This window comes from the organism of the source record quoted next, unplaced genomic scaffold, assembly GCF_019419815.1.
Source record: "Pyrus x bretschneideri cultivar Hongxiangsu unplaced genomic scaffold, Pyrus_bretschneideri_v1 Contig41, whole genome shotgun sequence".
NCBI classification, from domain to species: Eukaryota; Viridiplantae; Streptophyta; class Magnoliopsida; order Rosales; family Rosaceae; genus Pyrus; species Pyrus x bretschneideri.
In genome coordinates this window covers 528,662-555,602 of record NW_025999735.1, presented here as the reverse complement: position 1 = coordinate 555,602, position 26,941 = coordinate 528,662, and the positions used below count along the sequence as shown (strand labels likewise).

General features: G+C 39.0%; 1 pseudogene; it reads left to right on the top strand.

The window, feature by feature from the left end:
• The first annotated feature begins 59 nt into the window (after positions 1–59).
• LOC103933893 lies at positions 60–25,945 on the top strand (annotated as a pseudogene).
• Positions 25,946–26,941: the final 996 nt, after the last annotated feature.

The window sequence follows — 26,941 nt, the reverse complement described above, 5'->3', positions numbered from 1 at the left end:
GAATTCGTTTGTATTTCTCTCTGGAAAAGAAAAACCAAGCAAGAAAAGTAAGAAACTAAAACGGAGGGAACGGAAAGGGAGAGGGGAGGAGGGTTGTGTTGCTGTGCGGCGACTGCATGGAAGAGTATGATGCGGTGGTCCGGTATCAAGCATTGCAGGCGTTTGGAGTGTCCGTAGACGCGGTCTGCCCTGGCAAGAAATCTGGTGACATCTGCCCCACCGCCATTCATCAACATTCTACTTCTCAGTTCTCACCAGGTCAATCAACCTCCTCTGTTCTGCAGCCTTTACTTCTATTAATTCATTTATTTGGATGAAAGAAACTGAGTGCTAGTTTTCCCGCTCTTTTAGGAAAACAATTAGCAAAAATTACTATGTATTTTTGCAATTTCACGCTGAATGCAACATTTGATGACACAGATTTTAAAAACTACGATGGACTCGTAATATCAGGATGGTGATCTCCTGAGTATCTTTCTGTGGATGCATACGTTGTAGAATCGGTGAGAAAGTTTTCTGACTCCAAAAAGCCAATTGCCGCTACTTGTCATGGCAGCTGCGGGCTCGATTAGAGGGGCGGAAGTGCACAGGGTTTCCGCCTTTGAGACCTGTATTGGTTGCTGCTGGGGCTCAATAGGTAGAACCCGTGGTCATGTCGTCTGTTGTTGACGGTGATATAGTTTCTGGGGTTACGTATGAGGTAATCCCGATTTCATTAGGCTTTTTGTGAAGGTACTAGGAGGCAAATAACTGGTTCGGATAGAAGGATCCTGTTTCTCTGTGGGGTAAGTTGTGCTTTCATTTGTTAATCTTTAACGTCCTAAGTTAAAACCGTAACGTTATGCTTCACGTTATTTGTATGTAGGACTTCGGGGAAACCAGTTGCATCCCTATGCCATGGCCCGCAGATTTTAGCTGCGGCTGGTGTTTCTGCAGTTATGGTTATTGACATAAGCTTTTGTTTAAAAAGCTGTTTATGCCTAACTTTGCACTATCGGCCCGTGTAATCATTCTTGAGCTTAATATTTTTCCTAGATATTACTACCAGTCTTAATTATTCTTAATTATTGTAGTAATTGTCTTGGAGAAATATATTATGAGCTTAGAGATGAGAACAAAACCGAGAGGAGTTGTTCAATAAGAAAGATTAATCGTCAGCAAAACTTCTCACAAACTTTCTGTGAAACACTAATTGCTTGACTAATCATCAGCACGAATCATGTCTGGTTAGACGGTGGGGTTGGCAGTTGACGGACGACGACTGTCTAGTTAGACGGGGAGTCTCTCAAGTTTGACTGGCTATCTATCTTTAAGTCTCAGCCGGCAAAGAATCCTTGATTCTTTCACCGAAAGAGGTCCCTTCATCAGCTTTCTTGGCTAAGTGGAGTGTTCTACGATCAGATATTCCAGGTTACATTCAAAATTTGGCATTCAGACGACTAAACTACTTTTACAGTGCATTTTGATACTGAGTCGATGAAGCTATGTTTTCACGAATATAGTTGAGGCTGTCGAACCTGGGGCAAAAGGCCCAGAACTTCATTCTAATATGCATAACCTTGTCTTCAGGTTATAGAACCCAAGGCGGAGAGTGTTCCTTCCTCGGCCGAAGTCACTTGTTATAGTAATCAACAGCGCATTTCACCACACTACCACATTCAAAGGTATTCGCCCAACTATGCTTGGTAGAAAATTGGCACGCCCACATCAGCGATCAAGCCACCGAAGCACATAGATAACTCTTAATTGATAGTCCTGCTCGCCATGTAAATTATGTAATTTATAGGACTCCACAACCTCCTTTGCTACCTGTCCTTGATCCAAGTCATCTTCAGGTAATTTTACGTATTGATTCTTCGTTTTCTAGTATTGTGGAATCTTCTCATAATCATGTTACGCAAACAAGGTTGAAGACTGGGTCTATTTATAGGCAAGATTGTTCTGCTTATTTGACTGCATGTTCCTTGCCTAATAATTTTTTATTGAACCTTCAGAACTATAATCTCTATTTATTACTGACAATGATATCAGTTATTCTGGTTATACATTCTTGACTAATATCACTGATGTGGAGGAACCGAGGACCTTTAGGGCTGCCTAGATCCTTGGTGGCAACAAGAAGTGAAGGAAGAGTTTGATGCTCTAAAAACTCAAGGAACTTGGGTTCTGGTTCCACCTCAAGTTGATAGATCAGTTGTAGGAAGTAAATGAGTTTATAAAATAAAGAGAAACTCTGATGGTACAATTGCTAGGTATAAAGCAAGACTGGTTGCTTAGGGTTTTACATAGGAGCAAGGAATTGATTACTTAGAAAATTTTAGTCCTGTTGTTAGGCATTCTATTGTGAGATTTATTTTGGCTCTTGCTACTTCTCATAAATGGTCTCTCAGACATTAAACATTAAGAATGCCTTTCTTCATGGAGATTTGCTAGAGAAAGTTTATATGCGTCAACCTCAAGGTTTTGTGGATCCTACTAATTTATCACATGATTGTAGTTTAGTCAAGTCCTTATATGGTCTTAAGCAGGCCCTTAGAGCATGACATTCCAAGTTTACAAGAGTACTACCTTCTCTGGGATTCAAAGTTTCCTCTTCTGATGCTAGCTTGTTTGTCAGATTAACATGATGGGGGTCAATATGATCTTGTTATTATATGTGGGTGATATAATCATTAGATGTTCTGATGCTAATTAGGTTCAATCAATCATTGGTAAACTTGGTGAACTTATTAATTTTAAGGACATGGGTGTTCTTACCTATTTTCATGGGCTTCAAATTAGTATCAATACAATGGAGACTTGTTTGTTAATCAATCTAAGTATACCAAAAAGTTAATTAAAAAGGCAGGTATTGAAAATTGCAAGCCTGCACCAACTCCATCCAAACCTCATTCTCAAATTTGCATCACAGAAGGCATTCCATTGGCTGATCCTACCTTATATAGGAGTCTAACAGGTGCACTTCAATATCTTACATTTACTAGACCTGATATATCACATGCTGTCAATGTTGTGTGTCAATATAAGAGTCAACCTACATAGTCTCATTTTTTTCTCGGTGAAAAGAATTCTCAGATGCCTTCAAGGTTCTTTACATTGTGGCTTGAGATATAAGCTGTTTCTAGTACTACTCTCTCAACATATGTTGATTCAGACTGATTGCTTAACATGTAAGCTGAATGTTAGCTCAGTTGTTAAACTAAGATTGGCAAGCTATAAATAGATTTTCTGTAAAATAGTATGGGTGGTTAATGAAAAGTTTTAAGTTCAGCAATTCTCTTTTCTTCTTCTTCAAGAACTCAACTAAGCTATTCCATTTCTTGTTTCAGAAAACCGTAGATTTCAATATAGTTAATAAGCCAGAGGAATATATACTAGTAGCTCTCCACAAAACGCATATTCTCGACACTCTTAATATGCTATCTTCTCCACTGCATTATATGAACCCTTCCATGTAAATAATATAGCTTTTATAGCTACAAACATGAATAATAAACAAACGTGCTTTACATGACAACCAAGTGTGAACATAAAACAGAAATTTCTGAAGCTATATTATTTGAAGAAGATAAACATCGTATCGCTGTTTGCTAAGTATGAATACGATCTAGTTCGGTATAGCTTACTCCAATGTAGTCTAGTACACCTCCACTAGACCGTGCCAAACAAGACGACTAGTCATTATTAATTTTTCAAACACAAATAGGAGCATAATCATGTCTCTGAATTCTTTTATTTATTTTACCTTGTAAACATCTCCGAAACCTCCTTCTCCTAGTTTGTTTTCTTCACTAAAATTTTTTGTTGCTGATTTCAAATCTTTATATTTGTAATTCACTGGTCCTTGCAACTCCGTTGCTCCCAATATGTCGCCTCTATGATCCGCCCTGGACTTTCTTGAGAGTTTAAAATAGAGAAGAATTCCAACAATGAGAAGAAGAATAAGACCTTCACCTCCAACTGCCACTCCAATGATTATGCCTTTCTTTCTTGAATTACCTCCTACAAGTATTGTTAGCATTATCGAGTTTGTTCGATTAAGGAATGAGCGCTGACATGTCATTTGGTGAACAAATTTGACAACCCTAGTAATATTGAAATACACATAGAAAGAGTGTTCTTCCTGCCTTTTAAGAAGTGCGCGATGTTCGTAGTCTGGTTATCAGACAAGAAAGAAGTACTAGAGTACCGCATGAAACAACCTGCGTCAACTGCCCTACCATCGGTATCTGGAAGGCAGCTCTGTACGTTGTTGTATGCCACATTCAAGCAATCTTGGCAACCGATCTTGCTAATTGTCTCGGCGCATTGTGCCACGCCGTAGACGGTTGCATTTCCATTACCTCCACTACTAACAACTTCGTTCTTAGTTGCTGCAAAGAAACCGTTGATTTTGGGTGTTGCAAGCTGAAGATCTACTAGCAGTGACCCAGCAGCTGCAGTGAATGTAGTGGCCTGTGATCTGTGTTGAGATTCCATGTAATCCACTTGAGCTCTTTGAGTGTTTTTGCCTGAAACTTATAGCTGTCGGAGAGTTTTATCCATCCTTCGAATTAGTGTCCTTGATCATGATAATTTGTTAAACCCTTTCCAATATAAGCAAAGAATTTTAGCGGTTTCAGGCCAAATCATATGAGTTTTGACGTTAACATGTTTTGTAACACTACTTTCCACGTAATCCAGAAGATGAAAACACGGAGAATCTGTATATTATGGTTAAATATTATGAATAAGTTTCGACATTCCAAAAGATTGCTGCATATTCATTTCGGAATTTCATAGCCTTTCTTCTCAGTAAAATGAATTAACCAAGATTGTTTTTTCTTTGTTATTTGGTCCATTTGGTAATTGTTGAGTGACTAAGTATTGCTTACCAATTGCAACAGATCATTGCACTTTCAATTACTGGAGGTCTGAATGCTGTGTTATGGTGCATATATCTCTATAATCATCAGGTAAGAATGGTTGTCATGAAATTAATGCTTTTTAAGAAAGCTTTCATTTCGGCATAGAAAAATGAATTAATTCATTTGCAGAATGAAGATGGGGGATGGCGTCTGCATATTGAGGGGCCAAATACCATGTTTGTGGACTGTTTTGGTTCTTTATTGAACATTAGGATGTAAATAAATTTTGATATGGATGAGAATATATTTTAATATATTTTACACATTCAACATAGTTTTAAAACTCGTAGCATCGCGCGGGTTCAATTTCTGGTAATTTACTAAACTTCTAAGAATATCCTACTTTTACTTTATGTGATTTTATTTTTCTTTGGATACTTTTTGTTTTGCTTTCTATTTTTTGAATGTATGAAGCAATTTGTTTGCTTTAGTAGTCTTGAAGTTCAGATAAGCATAGTAAAGTGAAATTCAATAGTCATGAAGTTCATTAGTCGTTGTTTGCTAAATTTGAAGTGCCACGTAGAATTTCTTGGTAGAGTTATCAACTTAGTTTTTAAATTTGGGACCTTCATTTCACTATCTAAATCTAAAGACTCTTCAACCCACTCTTCAATTCCATTACTTGTTAAAATCTTTGTCTCTCTCTCTCTCTCTCCTCCATATGCATCCAACTTGATAATAATCTCCCTCCACTCCATTAAATGAATAAAATTTTGTTTTTTAGTGAAATAAAATATTGAAAGTTGTAGAATTTGTTGGAATGTAAAATTGTGAAATAGTAAATTTTAGTCTTCAAATTGTCACGCATGTCAAACAATATGTATTTGAAGAGTCGCATGTGTATAAGCAATTAGAGATGCACTAACTTAGTGCTCATAAGATAAAGTTATATATTTGTCTAGTCATAACTCGTTATTGGGTTGCATTATTATAAGTCAACAATGATCCCCACACCAACACCACATACAAACTAGTCAATTTGATCATTAAAACTTGTTTTGGTCAGCCACCATTGCACCAATTTTTTGTTAACCATATTGGGTCATTTGCGCCAATAATTGCCTTTTGAAATTTAATTCCACTAATACATATTATCTGAATGAAATGATATTTTTTCTTTCACACAAGTTCTAGCTATTTAATTGAATAAATTAAATAGAAAGAACGACTAAAATGAATGATAAATGCGTGAGATCAGCAAGTAATTGTGTATTTATTATTTTCCTATTTTAATTATCCTAGTTCAAGTGGTACTTATGTGCTCATTAAAAATGTGGCCGGCAGCAGCTTGGAATATAAAACCAGGGCATGGATTTTATTAGTTTTTTTCTTTCTAAATTCTATGAATCTTAACTATGACATGGATTGCCAGTCGGCAATGATGCATGCATGGAAATTTTAGTTGAAGATTCCAGAAAGAATATATACCTGGGCGTTATTAGGAGTAGTTGGAATCTTGAAAATGACACACCCCGACCGAAATCAAGGCATGTTGCCCGTCACGTGAGAGTGATGTAATCATGTGCACAGTGCAGAAGCAAAATGATAAAGAGAAATACGAATAAATAAAAACCAAACTACTAACAATACTAGCTAAGATAACATGCTAGTGCGAGATTAAGTGTGAAATACACATCCAGAGCATAAATAGCCTAAGTGCAGTATGACTGGACAAGTACTAATTAAATAACACCCAAAGGTGATCCTAAATTTGTGAAATCTGTCAGAACCACCACAGGAATCCTCGTATGCCACCAACGAATACTCCTACCTAGAACCTAGAGGGGCGCAAAACAGAAAGTGTGAGTGGGCAAAAACAAAGCTTTTCAAAATCATTTCATATCTCAAAAGTTCTAACCCCTCACCGTAAAATCTGTATAATTTCCCAAAAAATATAATATATATCTATATATACCACAAGCATGCTCGGAATAGCAAAATTCACCAATATGCCAAGTCAAATATCTCAGCATAAAATATATGTAAGCCAAGTGATATAAATCAATGCAAATGATATGTCAGCTAGAGTCACCTAACGTGACCTGTACGGCTCAAATCCACATCTCAACAAATATACCTGCACACGAGTCAGAACCACCTAAAGTGGTATGTACGACAGGACTGGGTGTAAATAAATATGCTTAAATGCTACGATCACATGAAGACTATGCGAATAATCGTGAGTCACCTACGAGTCAGAACCATCTATAGTGGTCTGTACGACAGGACTGTGCACCTAACTTGGATCTAAGATGAGTGTATGGTGCGGGAGGTGAACATCACGTGAAGGACTGTGCCCTAACTCTGAGCGGGAGCACTAACACCGGGGTGCAGGTTTATGAGCTCTCAACACATCTCACATAATCATCAATCTCACAACCATAATCTATAAACTTACCTGGCACTTACCTGTGCGTCTGCAGCACCAATCATAAATATTTGCAACTACTAATGCATGAGTAAAATAGGCAGATACTTTGCATGGCATTTCAAGACGTATAATCATTCAAACTCATTTTCTAGGAAAAATACCAAGCATATAGGTATATACTGAAAACCAAAAGCCCACTCACTAGTATGTGGAAGGGTCGTAGACCCCGAGCCTCGATTGACTGGGCTCGTCCTGAGGATAGGTCTCACCTATATGCGAAACAACTATATAAACGTCAATTTAAAGCACATAAACAAAACTAGCTAATAACTTCTTATACATTGCTCAAATGGGGTGTTTGAATATACCAACGTGATCTACTCAACACCACGAACATCCCCATATTTTTCAAATAAATTTCCGACTTCTCACCTGCCGCCCACGCGCAGGCACGTGCCTGGCACACGAGCGGAAACCCTAACGGCGTTAGGGAATATTCCGTCCAAAAATGGAATATACTGTTATATATATACCTGACGCCGTTAGTATATTCCGTCAAAGTTGACGAAATATTCTTCGTCTTCTCCGGTGAGTCTTGCCGGTCGCCGCCGTCCGCTGTCGTCTGCAACTTGAATTTTCGCTGGTTTTTGGAAAAACTTCAAAACTTCATATCTTCTTCAATTCTTAACCAAATTCCATGAAATTTGTACCAAAATGAAGCTTACAATGAGTAGAACAAACCTTACCACTTAGGGGACCTAAAATCAATGGAAATGAGCCTGAAAAACCTTCGATATCTGGCCAAACCTGCAACTCGCTAAACGTGGGTTTCCCGACGTCCAAATCACTTCGTTTTTCTTCTCCGAGCTTCGTGAAGACATTCTAAAGCTTCCTATAACCTTAAAACTCCCTGAAAATTCCACGATCACGATTGCATGAACAATACCCAAATCGGAGCTCGCGAGAAACTAGGGTTTTTGAAGGTTCCATGTCCAACCAAAAGTATGGATCGACTCTTAAGCTTGCAAGGAGTCCAAAAACACCAACCATGATCACGATCTGCTACTGGAATGGTTGGTTTGAGGTTTGTCCATACGGGTTGTATGGAAATGGCAAGAAAATCCGAAATAGAGGAGAGAGAGAAGGGTCAACGGGAAAGGTATGGGTGTGTGTGAGTGTGTGATGTCCAGCTGAGTCACCAACCAAAAAAAACAAATCACTCATGACACCAACTAACATCTAAGGGCAAAATCGTCATTTCACGCAATCTATAATATAATTCGGGATGGGATGTCACAACCTACCCCCTTTAAGAAAATTTCGTCCTGAAATTCACATAACAAATACAACCCACTAGTAATCATAAAACAACATTAGATACATATCCCTCATCCAGTCCTCTATCTTCCAAGTGGCCTCCTCAACTGAGTGATTCCTCCACAAAACTTTCACTAATCTCACAGTTATGTTCCTCAGAACCGTTTCTTTCCAATCCAGAATAGTCAATGGCTCCTCGTCATAAGTCAAAACCGGATTTATTTCTAATGGTTAAGGAGGTATCACTTGTGACAGATCCGAAACATAGTGACGAAACATGGACACATGAAAAACATTATGCACTTTAGACAACTCTGAAGGCAACTCAAGCCTGTACGCAACTTCACTAACTCATTTGGTGATCATATTAGGTCCGATGTACCTAGGACTTAGTTTGCCTTTCTTCCTGAACCGTACCACACCTCTCCACGGTGATAATTTCATAAACACTCAATCGCCAACTTTGTACACCCTGTTAGTGGCATGTTTATCTGCTAAGCTCTTCTGTCGATCCTGGGCCGCTTTCAGGTCAGACTTAATCACTTGAATATTCTGAGTAGTCTCCTCCACTATCTCAGGGCCCTCCAAAACTCTTTCACCAACCTCTGACCAACATAAAGGTGTACGACAAGATTTGCCATAAAGTGCCTCAAATGGTGCCATACCAATACTCGAATAAAAGTTGTTGTTGTAGGCAAATTCCATCAAATCCAACTGCTTGTGCCAAGCATCACCAAATTGCAATATTGAAGATCTCAACATATCCTCCAACGTTTGAATGGTCATCTCTGATTGTCCATCTGTCTGAGGATAATATGATGTACTATAAAGTAACCTCGATCCTAAAACCTCTTGAAATGCCACCCACAACTTAGAAGTAAATCTGGGATCACGATCCGAGACAATACTAACAGGAACTCCATGATACTTCATAATCTTTGATATAAATAATTCAGCAAGTCGGCTTGAAGAATACTTCTCCTTCACTGGAATAAAATGTGTTGACTTAGTAAGCCGATCAACTACTACCCAAATGCTGTCATAACCATTATGTGTACATGGAAGCTTGTACACAAAATCCATAGTAATGTTTTCCCATTTCCACTGTGGAACGGGAAACGGCTGCATTAACCCAAAAGGCTTCTTCCTTTCTGCCTTGACTTGCTGACAAATGGCACACCTACTCACATACTCATCAATTTCTCTTTTCATACCTAGCCAATAATAAAATGGTTGAATGGTATGATACATTTTAGTACCTCCGGGATGCATCACATAAGCCGAACAGTGCGCTTCATCAAGAATTGCTTTCTTTAATTCCAAATTATTCGGCACATACATTCTACTCTCTTGCATAAGCATGCCATCAGTTTCTCGAGCTCTGAGATCTTTCTTTTTCCCTTGACTTCTGGCTTCAATTAACTCCTGGACTTCCTCATCATCCATCTGGGCTTCAAGCACTCGATCAATTAAAATTGGTCTAACTTGGAAATTAGAAAGTAAGGCTTCCTCCCGATCTTCTCCCCTAACTTCACTCCAGTTGATCTCAAGTCTGCCAGAAGAGGAACCTGACAAGCATACAAAGCGTTAATACGGCCTTGAGATTTTCTGCTAAGCGCATCAGCTACCATATTTGCACGACCATGGTGATAATCAATCGTGCAATCATAATCAATAAGCAGTTCCAACCATCTCCGTTATCGAAGATTAAGATCCCTCTGAGTGAAGAGATATGGAAGACTCTTAGGTTCCGTAAAAATCTTACATTTTTCTCTATAAAGATAATGTCTCCAAATCTTCAGGGCAAAAATAATGGCTGCTAACTCCAAATCATGTGTAGGGTAATTCTTCTCATGAGGCTTTAATTGTTGTGAAGCATAAGCAATCACCTTACCATGTTGCATCAGCACACATCCCAGACCATTCAAGGAAGCATCACTGTAGATTTCGAAATTACCACTATCATTTGGGAATGCTAAAACAAGTGCATCAGTGAGATAATACTTCAAATACTGGAAACTCTATTCACAATTATCATCTCACTCAAATTTAACCTTTTTTCTAGTCAATCTTGTCAGTGGCAAAGCAACGACCGAAAAATCTTTAACAAACCGTTTGTAGTATCCTGCTAAGCCAAGAAAACTCTGTACCTCAGTGACGGTTTGAGGTTGCTCCCAATTCTCCCCCGTTGCTACCTTTTGAGGATCCACCTGAATACCTTGAGCATATATGACGTATCCCAAAAATACCTTTATCAACTAATTCTTGCAACTGGATTTTCAATTCCCTCAATTTAGCAGGAGCAATTCGATAAGGAGTCAAAGACATAGGATCCGTACCTATAAGCAAATCAATAGTGAACTCCACATCTCGGTCTGGCAGCAATCGAGGTAAATCATCAGGGAATACGTCAGGAAATTGCCTGACTACTCACACATCCTCCACACTACTAGGAGCAACATCATGCAACACCACATGAGCTAAATATCCCTGGCAACCTTTTGATAATAATCTTTTTGCTCTCACGGCAGAAATAAAACAATGCCTCACCCCACTCTGCTCACCCATAAAAGTAACCACAGGTAATCCAGGATGATGGAAAGTAACTGTTTTCCCGTAGCAATCTATATTGGCACTATTATAATGCAACCAATCTGTGCCCAAAATCACATCAAAATCAACAATATCCAACGGGATAAGGTTAGCTGGCATAACTATATCATCCACCATCACTGGACATCCTGGATATACACAATCAACATAACATTTCTCCCTTCTAGGCATAGTAAACTCTAAACCATACCCTAGAGGTATAGGATGAGGTTGCGTCACTTGAGCAAATCTATGAGAAATGACAGAATGTGTAGCATCACAATCAATTAACACTTTAGCAAAGTGACCAAGAATATTTAACGTACCCATGATCAAGTCTAGTTTATTTTGAGCATCCTGCAGCGTGATGTTGTGGATATGCCCCTGGGTCTGCTGTTATCCACCACGACCTCTGTTAGTCTGACCACCTCGACCCTGCACACATCACCCCTGACTAGGCTGACCAGACTGCCTTGAAGATCCTGCACTACTGGAAGTAATCTCTCCTTGTTGGGGCTGTCCTCCCTGATACCACTGAGGTCCACTAGCTGGAATAAGAGGATACGGTGTATAACCTCTAGAATACTGAGGATACCCACTCTAATAATAAGGATTTTGGGAATACTGATATGGTCCTGGAACATAAGGAACTGGGTAACCCTGATAATGGTAAGCACCACCACGACCCATCTGACCATAACTTCCAGAACCTGGAACTTGCTGGATTGGCGCTAATGGTGGCAAGGAAGACTGCTAAGGCCTCTGCTAATTCTGAGGACAACTTAAAGCTCTATGTCTCATCTGTCCACATGTAAAGCATCCACTGCTGCCTCGTCTACACTCTCCAAAATGCCTATTGTTACATCTACGGCATAACGGAGCCCTTCCTCTACTAGCATCCCCCTGTCTCTGGAATCTAGGACCCCCAAAAAATCTACCACCTCTTCCCTGACTAGTGGCACTAAAACCACCGCTGGAAGAACTAGAACTAGCTCCACTTCGCTTAAAGCTCTGAGTCTTGCGAGGTTTTTGAGATGCTTGACCTTTACCTTTATCATCTTTCTTCTAATTGCCGTCATTTTCTTCTTCCTCACTCTCACTAGGCATATTCTCTGAATCCTCAATCCTCAACAAAATCTCATAAAACTTCTGGTGAGAAACACAAGGAGTGGTGGTTGCCATAGAACTCCATTTCTTCTACGTACCCAATCTAAAATAACGAAGCATCTCAACCAGATTAGCAGCAACTTCTAGATCATAGCGAGACAAATCAGTGAATCTCCTGTAATACTCATTCGCCGTCACCTTCCCCTGTCTCAATTGAGTAAATTCTTGCTTCTTGCGATCAATATACTCAGGGGGAATAAACCTTTTCTAAAACAATTGTTTAAACACTTCCCAGTCAACTGCTTCCTCTGGTGTTATCAGATAAGCCTCGTGTTTCCACCAAGATGCTGGTTCTTTACCTAAGAACTATGTAGTCATCTCGACCCATCTTTCATAGGGAAGATTCCCTTGACTCTGCAACACTCGGAAAGTCTTTTCAAGATGGTCGAGCCACCGCTCTACCCATTCATGACCTTCATTACCCTCAAACTTATCCAACTTTAAATTATACATAGTCTCCAAGGGTGTCTTTTAATGAGGGTGGAGTGCATACTGAATAGCAGTAGCAATAGCTTCCCCTAACTGAGCTATATCGGGGAAACTAGGCTCAGCTAAATGACGTGGCTCTCTACGAGGCGACATAGTTCTCACAGAAGACACCAAAATAATTAGAATAATCACAAAATATGCAGGACTACCAAACCTAGGCTCTGATACCAACTAACACACCTCGACCTAAATCAAGGCGTGCTGGCCGTTACGTGAGAGTGACGTAACCATGTGCATAGTGCGGAAGCAAAATGATAAAGAGAAATACAAATAAATAAAAACCAAACTACTAACAGTACTAGCTAAGATAGCATGCTAGTGTGGGAGTAAGTGTGAAATACACATCCAGAGGATAAATAGCCTAAGTGCAGTCTGACTGGACAAGTACTAATTAAACAACACCCAAAGGTGATCCTACATTTGTAAAATCTGTCAGAACCACCACAGGAATCCTCGTATGCCACCATTGCATACTCCTACCTAGAACCTGGAAGGGCGCAAAACAGAAAGTGTGAGTGGACAAAAACAAAGCTTTTCAAAATCATTTCATATCTCAAAAGTTATAACCCCTCGCCGTAAAACTTGTATAATTTCCCAGAAAATATAACATATATCTATATATACCACAAGCATGCTCAGAATAGCAAAATTCACCAATATGCCATGTTAAATATCTCAGCATAAAATATATGTAAGTCAGGTGATATAAATCAATGCAAATGATATGTCAGCCAGAGTCACCTAACGTGACCTGTATGGCTGAATCTAGAGCTCATCCCTCTAGTCGGAGTCACCTAACGTAACCTGTACAGCTCAAATCCACATCTCAACAAATATACCTACATACAAGTCGGAACCACCTAAAGTGGTCTGTACGACAGGACTGTGCACCTAACTTGGATCCAAGATGAGCATATGGTGCGAGAGATGAACATCACGTGAAGGACTGTGCCCTAACTCTGGGTGGGAGCACTAACACTGGGGTGCAGGTTTATGAGCTCTCAACACATCTCACATAATCATCAATCTCACAACCATAATCTATAAACTTACCTGGCACTTACCTATGCGTCTACAGCACCAATCATAAATATTTGTAACTACTAATGCATGAGTAAAATAGGCAGATACTTTGCATGGCATTTCAAGACGCTCATTCAAATTCATTTTCTGGGAAAAATACCAAGCATATAGGTATATACTGAAAACCAAAAGCCTACTCACTGGTATGTGAAAGGGTCGTAGCCCCGAACCTCGATTGACTGCGCTCGTCCTAAGGATAGGTCTCAGCTATATGTGAAACAGCTATATAAACGTCAATTTAAAGCACATAAACAAAACTAGCTAATAACTTCTCATACATTGCTCAAATAGGGTGTTTGAATATACCAACGTGATATACTCAACACCACGAACATCCCCATATTTTTCAATTAAATTTCCGACCTCTCATGCGCCGCCACGTGTCGGCCATGGGCAGGCATGTGCCTGGCACACGGACGGAAACCCTAACGGCGTTAGGGAATATTCTGTCCAAAAATGGAATATACCATTATATATATATAACTGACACCGTCTGCAACTTGAATTTTCGCCAGTTTCTGGAAAAACTTCAAAACTTCATATGTTCTTCAATTCTTAATCAAATTCCATGAAATTTGCACTAAAATGAAGCTTACAATGAGTAGAACAAAACCTTACCACTTTGGGGACCTCAAAACCAACGGAAAGTAGCCTGAAAAACCTTCCATATTCCTGCCAAACCTTTAACTCGTTGACGTCCAAATCACTTCGTTTTTCTTCTCCAAGCTTCGTGAAGACGTTCTAAAGCTTCCTATAACCTTAAAACTCACTGAAAATTCCATGATCACGATTGCATGAACAGTACCCAAATCGAAGCTCGTGAGAAACTAGGGTTTTCGAAGGTTCTACGTCCAACCAAAAGTATGGATCGACTCTTGAGCTTGTACGGAGTCCAAAAACACCAACCACAATCACGATTTGCTACTGGAAGGGTTTGAGGTTTGTCTGTACGGGTTGTATGGAAATGGCAAGAAAATCCGAGAGAAAGGAGTGAGAGAGAGAGAGAGAGGTCAACGGGAAAGGTATGGGTGTGTGTGAGTGTGTGATGTCCAACTGAGTCACCAACCAAAAAAAACAAATCACTCATGACACCAACTAACGTCCAAGGGCAAAATCGATAACATAATTTGGGACGGGCTATCATAGAAAATCATCTTCAAATTTAGGACTGTGAACTTTAATATTTATTTAACCAACATGATGTACAAGACTAAATACAATATGTACTAATATTTGTTTGCTCGAAAAACATGTACTAATTAATATGTTATTTGATGGGCAATTATTCATTGGCAGTTTTGAGATTAAATACTACACTAATGTTTTGCTTTACGTACATGTTAAAATGTCAACCCTAACAGAAATTTAAGAAAGAATGTGTTGGAGTTAATGATACAAACGCCCCTCTATGCTAAACAATTGCTTAGCTCCCAGTTTATAATGTTACCAAGTGTCCCAAATAAAGTAATGGCCTAAAACAAACAATAATACCCAATACAAATTATCATATGTTTTTTTTTTTTGGATCACGATCAAATATATATGGTCACTAATTATTATTAGATTCAATATTAAGGATGGAGAACAAATGGACGTAGTTTTAATATTTTAATTTCAACTCATATCAAATTTAGGAAATTTTTTTGGTCAAACGATAGATTTGTTAGATTAGGTAGTTGATGGGATTCGAACCTACGTCGTGGTGTAAAGACAACACTTCTCTTCACCACTATAGTAGAGGACCACTTGCATATGAAATTTAAGAATTGCGTGATCATGAATTCTTAGTCTCACAAGGTGACCAACAATATAACAAATCAAATAAGTAGAAGAATTTGTTTTAAATTTTAATTTAAGAGAGATTTTGGTTTAAGAAACTCACAAATAATCAGAGTTAGCAGGTATGAGTCTTAAGATTTAATAATTATTGTAATAGTTTAAAATTCTCTCCCCTTCCTTTAATTAAAACAAAAAATTTAACAAAAAAAAATCTATGACTCTTAAGACTTGATTTAATATTCGGAGTTAGGATTTTGTTTTGATGAGTCACAAGGGCATAACACACTCAAACAAACAAAAAAAAAAAAACATTTTAAAGTGCTCACAATTACCGGTGGCTTGTGTTAGAGTTTAATTTAGATTTGGTTGGTTTGGTTGGAAACCACATAGGCGCAAAGAAAGTTCAAAGTAGTCACAGTTGCCGGTGGCTTGTTCTAGAGATTTTTGTGACGACATTAGTACTGTGTTTACTTTTTTGTCACCAAGTAAAGTTTACCTGAGGAAGCAACCGTCGTAGATGACACGACCACCGTTGGCAGCGGAGCAGTTGCGAATTTGAGACACAGCAGCGGTGAAGCAAGCAGCACAGTCAGCAGTGGAGAGGTAGTTCCTGCAGTGCACTATAGCGTAAACAAGGTCGGAACCCCTGGCCTGCTGTGCCATCGCAAAGCGGCTCCTGTTGTGCATCAGTTGCGTTATGAGGTCGGAAAATGTGGCGTTGAGGTTTGTATAGAAGTCGGACGCGTTGGTGTCATTGTACTGGCTGCAGCCCTTGTTTAATGGATTGATCTGTGGGTCTGCATCAACGGCTGTGATGATCAGACAACTCTACGGCCACCATAGGGTTGTAATTGTTGCTGTTAATAGCATAAACGTCTGATGTATCTTTCTGTTCATCTTCAATAATCTTATACCTTAACTATCAACGATTGAGGGCACAGGATGGTTGTTATTTCGTTAGATATATACATTATATGAAGACTGGCAGGTGAGCTTATATATATATATATATATATATATATATATATATATTGAGACGGAATGGAAGTTGCTGGTTGGATTATTACTTAACCATTGGTAAACGTGTCATTTTTCTATTGATGACACATAATTTTGTCTACAAATTTAATTTCCCTAATATTACTCATTTATATATATATATTGAGACGGAATGGAAGTTGCTGGTTGGATTATTACTTAACCATTGGTAAACGTGTCATTTTTCTATTGATGACACATAATTTTGTCTACAAATTTAATTTCCCTAATATTACTCATATATATAATTATACATCATCAACATCCATGACGCAATGCATTGTATCTCTATGACGCAATGCATTTGCGATCTCTCTCCACTGCACATAAGCACACAAAAATTGGCCCTCATTGGATTAGAGGAAGAAACTTACATGTATACTGTTAGGATTGACTCGTATATTTGTTATCTATATGTGTCATGTGTTACAACAATTGAAGTTCAACTTGTATTGGTGGTGTGGCGTGGAGTTCTTCAAAGAGAAGATATGATTTGGCTGCCACAAGCATGGTTGAAAGCAGGTCTTGACTTTGTGGATTTGCAGAGAAAATTTTTCACATGATCTATTAATTCAGTTCGAAACAACACGAAATAACGCATTCGGATCAACACATTAGCTAATTTGATCATTATTGGGGTTCTTAACAAGTTTACGCGCAGGTAACTTGTTTCAAAGAAAAAAGTTAGTTTGTTAAGTTTAAACTACTAAAAAAACCTTACTACAATACCCATAGTGTTTAATCTCACTTATAAATTAAAATATTTCAAAGCACATACAAAATACCAAAGTAATTTAAAAACACCAAAGCACATTAAAAAATTCATAATAATTAATTTACAAGTGTGAAAAATGTGAAAAAAAAAATACAAACGCTTGTGTTCGCATCCTCTACGTTTTGATGATGGATACATCATCATTTGAATTTTTAAAACCCTACAAACCGTCATGAACAGACTACTAAAATAGTTTCAAAGAGAATGGAAATAAAGTACTTGATCTTCCTAGAAAAAAAGAATTGAATCCTGTAGGCTCTGATCAATGGAGGAGTTGCCTTATCGTGTACCCATTTGTTTAAAGAAGGCGAACTTGCGGCAGGATAACATGTTTAGGTCATAAGGCGGAATTGCATTGAGGAAAGCTCTTTCCAAGCATGCCAATTTGACAGAGGCACGCAGTTGCAATTGCAAATGTTTTAAAGGAATGAATCAGCTCCTTCGAGAATTTAATAAGAAAGCTATTTGGGAAATTTGGACACATAACCAAAATTTGAATCCCATATAGAATTAAAGCCACCCTTTTAAGTTTATGATAATTATAACAAAAATTTGATATGAAAGTATTATATACGCCTAAAAGGTTTTCCAAAAAAAATTGAACTTGACTTCTTTCTCCTCCTCCTCCATAGTCCACCATAGATCTCTTCATTTTCTAATTTGGTACTTCTGTTCTGCTCATACAATCAGACCCAAAGAAATTGACGTTTTTGTTGTTTGCTTTTGAAGTCACAAGTCTGGAGGATACACTTGGAAAGAAACAAAATTGATTTGGGGATGGGCTTTCATCGCGTCCCACTTCATTTTCTTTCTGGTTTTCTCTATGATGCCGTGATATCCAAGCTTTTTTCACCTTTAGATAATCCCTTACCAAGTAAACATGAGCAAACTATATTTGGTACATAATTGTAGACTTGGCTTTTGGGTTTCATTTGAATTCTTAGAGATTGCCAGCAAATCTATGCTGAAGGGGCAGTTTGCCCCCCATAAACATGATATAAAGGAACAGGATTTCAGTTTTTGGCAGAAATGAAGCTTTCTAGGATGCCACAATTTGTGAGAAGCTAAGGGTTATCTAATTCACGATTTAGCCATGTCCAAAGAGAAGCCAATCAAGTGGCCCATCGACTTGCACGAGCTGGAATTGGATCGCAATAGGAGGTGATTGGGTTTGAGGAACCTCCGGATTTAGTTGTAGATGCCTTGTTAGAGGATAGTGCTACATAGCTTTCTTTCGAGTATTTGATGTATTCGGTGGCCCCTTCTTTCCTTGATTTCGGGTTGGTAAACTCGACAAGGCCTTTTCAAGGGTCACTCTCTTTTATTCTACTATCCTCTTGTCATGGCTCCTTATTCTCAATAATATCATATCTTTTATCAAAAAAAAAAAAAGTTTTAATTGTATTCGGGAGGTGTATATTATTACCTAAAGATGAAAGCATAGAAGTTTTGCTTTTTGGTTTTTCTAGAAAACATTTTAAGGGTGCATGTATTCGTACTTTCATATCAACTTTTGGTTATAATTATTATAAACTTTAAAAGGTGGTTATAATTCTAGTAAAAGGATCCCCGCCGGATCCTTTTCCTAAGGATCTTAGGGATTCCGTGATTGCAACCGTTCATCATACATCATCTGGTCAGTTTTTGTTAGGTACTATTTATATTTAATTTTAATTTTTAAATTTAAAAAAGATATCTAACCGCACGATGCACGACGATCCAGATGTGACGACCTATCCCTGATTTTCCATGTAATTTCATTCCCGAGTGTGTAAAATGACGTTTATGCCCTTATTCGCAAAGTGGAACCTGATGTGGACGTAGTTATTCGGCTTTTAATTTATTTTTCTTGTTATCGTAATTAAATAGTACTCGTTGTTACGAATGCGTGAGCGTGAGTTAGGCCCGAATCGGATTTGTAATGAAGAAGTTACGTTTAATTAAAGTGCGTTAACAACAGGTAGAATTGTATACGTGTGCTTATTATTTAGTGTAGGAAATACTATTTTTGATAAGGAGATAGATTTCGTGTACCTTGAATTATACAAAAATCTAATCACTTTCTCTCTTTAAAAAAGCGGTCCTGTGACCTTATCTCACCAATCAATTATTTCACTTCCTACACTTTCTCCCTTAATCAAACACCCCCTCTCTTTTTGTCCAATTAGAAGTCTTCTCTCTCTCTCCCTCTCTTCTTCTCATTCTCTCTCTATCACCCCGTGTGTCTCTCATCTCTGCAACACAAAGACCCATCATCAAACCTCATAGATCGGACCTTAAACCACTACCATCGTACTCTCCACATCACCATGAGTCCATCCGTACAAACCAATTCTAAAATGATTGAGTTTTGAGCGTCCAACTCGGAGCAACTCGGTGCTCCGACTCGGGTGAGAATTCTCCAACAATTTTCTGTTCGAGTTGCAAGGTTTTAGGAAGTTTGGAAACATCTACACAACTCCTTGGAGCATTAGCCTAAGTTTGAAGTGGAGTCAATGTGAAAACACACGATTTTGAGACGACGAAAATGGGTCCGAGACTTTTGAGGCTTTTTCAGTCCATTTCCATCCACTTTTTGGACTTTTGAAAGGTACATTCTTGTTCTTGTCTTCCTAAGCTTCATTTCCATATAAAGTATGTCGAAAATGGTTGAGAAATGAAGAAGTTATGAAGTTCCAAAGTTTTTACAAAATTCGGCTAAGTTTTTCCAGAATCCGGCGAACCAGACGGTGGCAGACGACAGAGGACAATAGGAGAAGAAGGGGAATATTCTGACGCCGTTAGGTAAAGTTGTTAGACTTAACGGAATATTCTGTCAAGAATTTTTAGAGATTTTGCTTCATGTGGAAGATTCCGAAAATGGCCCTGATGATGATGATGAATATGATAATAGTAATATTCAGAAGAATAACAACAGTGGGCAGTCATCATTTGGTCCTCGAAATACTCAAAATTTCAAGAGAAACAGTAACAGTTTTAGATCGTCTAGCGGACGTTCAAATTCCAATACAACTCGAAGGGGCGGCAGATCCACTGGCAATTCAGGTTTTTCAGAATCAAAATAACTTCAACAATTTCGGTGCACAGTTCTGTCACATGTGAAATAATTGCCACTACGGTGAATGTAAGAGGGGAAATAATGAATGTTACACATGCGGTCAAATGGGGCACAACTCTAGTCAATGTCCTCAGAATCAGAAAAATCAGCCTCGTACACTAGCACCTACAGTTCCTCTACAGCAGATTCCAGACCTAGTACCTACCAGCAGACAGGTTATGATGGTGTTTTTCACTGATAGGGCGATATATTTAAGTATCCGGGAGCAGTGTATCATTACCCAACTGACGTTCCATATAACCAGGGCGACTATCAGCAATACCAGGGAGGTTATACTGGAGGACGATATCAGAATCTTGATGTAGCTTCTAGCAGTGGCAGCTCGGACTAACCAAATCAACTAGGGTCGAAGTAATCAAGGACGTGGCAATCAGAATCAGGCAAACAAAAGTCATGGAGGCAGATAACAAGTGTAGGGTCGTGTCAACAACATCATCATACAGGATGCTTAGAGTAATCTCGACTTAATCATGGGTAAGTTGAATGCTCTAGGCCACTTTGCTAGAATTTTAATTAACTCGGGTGCTACTCACTCGGTTATTTGCCATATGTTTGATCAAAAGACTCATCCTCACCCCACTCCCCTTGGTTATGATTTGGAGTTCTCGATGCCTAGGGGTGAAATTTGCTATGTTAGTTGGGAGTATTGAGGATGTCCCGTTCTAATCAAGGATGTAGTAATGCCAGCTAATCTTGTTCTTTTGGATATCGTTGATTTCGAAGTTATCTTGGGCACGGATTGGTTAGATTACAATTAGGCCATGTTGAATTGTCGCCAGAAAATTGTTACCTTTCATCAACCAGTCATGCCTATTGTAACTTTTGTTGGCAAATGTAGTGGTATGAAACACAGAGTTATCTCTGCCATGAGGGTGAAGCTAATGTTGAGAAAGGGTTGTCAAGGCTACTTAGCTCACGTAGTGATGACTGAAAAGACTCATGCTCGTGTGGAAGACGTTTGGGTAGTCAGACACTTTCCTGATGCTTTTCCTGATGATTGACCTAGCCTACCACCTAATCGTGATGTGGAGTTCACCATCGACCTAATTTTAGGTACATACACCATTTCTCTAACTCCTTATCATATGGTTCCTATGGAGTTGAGAGAATTAAAAAATCAGTTGCAAGAACTTGTTGATAAGGGGTTTATCCAGCCGAGCACTTCCCTTTAGGGAGCTTCAGTCTTGTTCGTGAGGAAGAAAGACAAAACATTGAGGCTATTTATCGATTACAGACAATTGAATCGAGTGATGATTAAAAACCGTTATCCAATGCCTCGTATCGATGATATTTTTATTAGCTTCGTGGTGCTTATGTTTTCTCGAAAATTGATTTAAGGTCCGATTATTATTAGTTGAAGATTATAAGTGATGATGTTCCGAAAACAACCTTCTGAACTCGATATGGTCATTATGAGTTTCTTGTGATGCCATTCAGATTAACCAATGCTCCAACAGCTTTTATAGACCAGATGAATCGAGTATTCCGTTCGTACCTTGACAGGTTCGTAATTATCTTCATCGATGACATTCTGCTGTATTCCAAGAGCAAGGCTGACCATGCTAAACATTTGCATTTGGTCTTAAAGAAGCTAAGGGAGAATCAACTATATGCTAAATTCAGTAAATACCAGTTTTGGCTGAATCAGGTGTCATGCTTGGGACACGTGATATCAGCTCAGGGTATTCTTGTAAATCCTTAGAAAATAGCAGCAGTGAAAATTTGGGAGCAACCATAGATTGTCACTGAAGTACAGATTTTTCTTGGTCTTGCTGGTTACTATCGACGCTTTGTGAAAGATTTCTCAGCCATAGCACTGCCTCTGACAAGGTTGACCAGGAAAGGAGTTAGATTCGAATTGAATGATGATTGTGAACGGAATTTTCAATAGTTGAAGTATTGTTTCTGTCATGCACCTGTGTTGGCACTTCCCGATGACAGTGGGAAATTCAAGATCTACAATGACGCTCTTTGAATGGTTTGGGTTGTGTGCTGATTCAATATGGAAAAGTGATCACATATGCTTCATGACAATTAAAGCCCTATGAAATGAACTACTCTACTCATGATCTTGAATTGGCAGATATTGTTTTCGCTCTAAAAGTTTGGTGGCACTATCTTTATGAGGAAACGTGTCAAATCTTCACTGACCATAAAAGCCTCAAGTATATCTTTACTAAAAAAGAACTTAATCTTCGGCAGCGTGAATGGATGGAATTGATCAGCGATTATGACTGCACTATTGAATATCACCCTAGCAGTACGAATACTGTACCAAATGCTCTCAGCAGGAAATCTCACAGTCGACTCAATACTCTTTATGCATGTCATGTTCCTCTTCTGATCGATCTAAGATCTAATGGAACTGTTTTGGGTGTGAATCACCAAGAAGCCCTACTAGCCAACTTTCAAGTCAGACCATTTTTATTAGATCGTGTTCTCGAAGTTCAAATGAATGACTCAGAATCCCAGGAGTTAAAGCAAGCAGTTTTGAATGGCAATATAGGAGATCTTAGAATTCGGAGACGTGATGGCATGTACCGAATGTATGTAACGAATGTGGAAGAATTGAAGAAAGAAATTCTCGATGAAGCACATATCTCAGTTTATGCAATGCACCCCAGGAGTACTAAAATGTATTATACACTCCGACCTTTCTACTACTGGCTAGGAATGAAAAGAGAAATTGCTGCGTACGTGAGTCTCGATTTGTCAGCAAGTCAAAGCGGAAAGAAAGAAACCATTCGGGCTACTACAACCACTTCCTATACCCCAGTGGAAATGGGAAGATATCACGATGAATTTCGTGTACAAGTTGCCTTGTACGTGTAATGGCTATGACGATATCTGGGTAATTGTTGACCAGCTTACCAAGTCAGCGTATTTCTTACCTGTTCGTGAAAACTACTCGCTAAGTTCGTTGGCCGAACTTTTCGTCTCTGAAATTACCAAGTATCATGATGTTCTAGTTAGTATTATTTCTGATTAGGACCCCAAATTTACTTCAAAATTTTGGGTAGCTTTTCAAGAAGCTCTAGGTTCGAAATTACTCTACAGTATCGCCTATTATCCCCAGATCGACGGACAATTCCAGAGAACTATCCAAATGCTAGAAGACATACTGAGATCTTCAGTCTTGCAATTCGAAGACGAATGGCACAAGCGCTTACCTTTGATAGAATTCGCCTACAACAATAGCTTTCACTCCAGCATTGGTATGTCACCATTTAAGGTGCTATATGGGAAACCTTGTCGTACACCACTGTGTTGGTCCGAAGTCGACGAAAGGGTTTTGGTGGGCCCTGAAATTGTAGATGAGACGACATAGAATATCCAAATGATAAAGGGCAATCTGAAGGCAGCACAGGATCCACAAAAGAGTATAGCAGACAAACATTCGACACACAGGGTATATGCGGTGGGAGATTGGGTATTCTTAAAGTTGTCACCATGGAAGGGTGTTGTACGTTTCGAGAAGAAAAGAAAGCTAAGCCCCTATTACATTGGGCCATATCAGATCATTGAACGAGTCGGTGAAGTTACTTACCAACTTGATCTACCTCCAGAATTGTCAAGAGTGCATAATGTGTTCCACGTGTCCATGCTACGGAGATACGTCTCTGATCCGTCACATATGATTCCTCTTCAGCCGTTAGAGATTAACCCAGATTTGACTTGTGATGAAGTTCCAGTGACGATTATTGACTGGAAAGAGAAAGTTCCCATTAACAAAACCGTTCGTATTGTAAAAGTCTTATGGAGAAACTACTCTGTTGAGGAAGCTACCTGGGAGACAGAGGGGCGTATGCGAGATCTTTATCCATGTTTGTTCTTTAATTATGATCTTCAATAGTGTTGAAATTTCAGGGACGAAATTTTCTTAAAGAGGGTAGGTTGTGACAACTCATCCCTAATTTTCCATGTAATTTCATTCCTGAGTGTGTAAAATGATGTTTATGCCCTTATTGGCAAAGTGGAACCTGACGTGGACGTAGTTCATTTATTTGGAATAAATAAACTACTTGCTAGTTTTCCCGCTCTTTTTGGAAAACAATTAGCCAAAATTACTATGAATTTTTGTAAGTTTTTGGTTGCAGAATAATACTGAATCACGTGGTTATAATTTCACGCTGAATGCATCGTTTGATGACATTGATTTTAACAACTACGATGGACTAGTAATACTAAGAGGGCGATCTCCTGAGTATCTTGCTATGGATGCATCGGTTGTAGAATTGGTGAGAAAGTTTTCTAACTCCAAAAAGCCAGTTGCTGCTACTTGTCATGGTTTATTGGTCCTAGCAGCTGCAGACTCGATTAGAGGGCGGAAGTGCACAGGGTTTCCGCCTGTGAGACTTGTATTGGTTGCTGCTGAGGCTCACAGGGTAGAAACTAAGGACACGTCGTCATGTGTTTCTGGGGTTACATATGAAGGTAATCCCGAGTTCATTAGCCATTTTGTGAAGGCACTGGGGGTCAACATAACTGGTTCGGATAGAAGGATCTTGTTTCTCTGTAGGGTAAGTTGTGTTTTCATTTATTAATCTTTAACGTCATAAATTAAGACCGTAACATTATGCTTCACGTTATTTAACTTATTTATATGTAGGACTTCATGAAAGATTATGAGATAACTGTGCCTTTTCAATCCCTTTAAGCTCTGGGATGCGATGTCAATGCAGTTTGCCCCAAAAGGAAGCCAGTGATATCTGCGCCACTGCTGTCCATGATTTTGAAGGGGACCAAACCTAAAGTGAGAAACCAGGCCATATTTCATTTTAACAACTGACCTTTGACGCTCTAGATGTCTCAAGTTATGATGCTCTTGTAATCCATGGAGGTCAAGCTCCAAAGTATTTGGCACTGAATGAGAATATCATTGCGGTAGTGAAACAAATTATGGAAGCCGGGAAGCCAGTTGCATCCCTCAGTCATTACGGTGGTGAAATAGATTTTAGTTGCTACTGGTGTTTTGCAGGTGTGGTTATTGACATAAGCTTTCATTTAAAATGCAATTTCCGCATTAGCAGCCAGACTTTTGTTTCCTGAAATTCGATCGAAATTTCCGTTCTTTTGATTAGTGGTTAATATACTTAATTTCACGCTCTATTAGCATGTCATAAATGTTTTAGTTGGCCACATTTCAGGGAAAGAAATGTACTGCATACCCAGTAGTGAAGCTCAATGTGATTCTGTCGGGTGCGACATAGTTGGAACCTAATCCCATAGATAGCTGCTTCACTGACGGAAATCTGGTCGCAGCAACTGGGTGGCATCATTCTACGTCCAGTTCCACTGTCCTAGGTTAGTTGTCATGTAATATATGTAAAATGCGTCACAAATGTTTAAGGTGCCTTCATCATCCCCCACCTTTTAATGAATCAGGATTTTTCACTTGAGCCACTGGAAGAGGAGTTTAATTTAGCAAAAGGAATATTGTTTGGACCTAAAATTATTGGGTTAGGCCGAGTATGGAATTGTTATCGGCCCAGAAGCTCTGTTCGAGGATTTCTACAAACCAGCCTATTCATCGGCCGCCTAACTAAAAGTCGGCCAAGCCCCGTTTGGAAAAGAATATTCCAGATGAATAGGAAGTAGGTGGGCCCTATTGCGAAGTAGATGAATGAAGTGGTTAAGTCCTGATGCAGTAACGATTCTCACCAGATAAGGATATCGAAAAGTGGAAATGAATGTGGCCTAGTAAGAGGTTAAATTCAAAATCCTAATAGAAGTGGGATTGGCCGAGATAAGATGGATTGGGGTAAGGAGTCCTAGTTCGAGTACGGTTAGGATTGGGTTTTGCTGCTATAAATAGAGAAATGAGGGTGCAATTCAAGGACCTCTAATTCAACACACAACTGCCCTGCGCAAAACCTCTCAAACATCTTGAGATTTTTTTATTTTCTTTTTTCCCGCCGACACATCTTTAGTTTGGATAAACAGCACTGTGAAGGCAACCGGCGAACACCTTCAGTTTAGATAAACAACACTGTTGCTGTAGAATCAGCCGACCGAGGAGCACCTTCAGTTTGGATAAACAGCACTATGTCAAGGCCGACTGGTTACCTATCCAAGTCTCGGTTGAGAAGGGTTTCCGAATCCTTATTGGCAGAGGTCATCTTATTAGCCTTTTCGACGAAGTAAGGTGTTACGAGTTACGACATTCGGCACATTAAACGCCGAGTGGTTTTATGATTGGATACTCCCAAGTGAGTTTCAGAATTCGGCATTATGAGGGCCGAACCACATTTACCATCAAGACACACATTACCTTTGAATACTTGTGTCCATATAGTTTGGTGTCG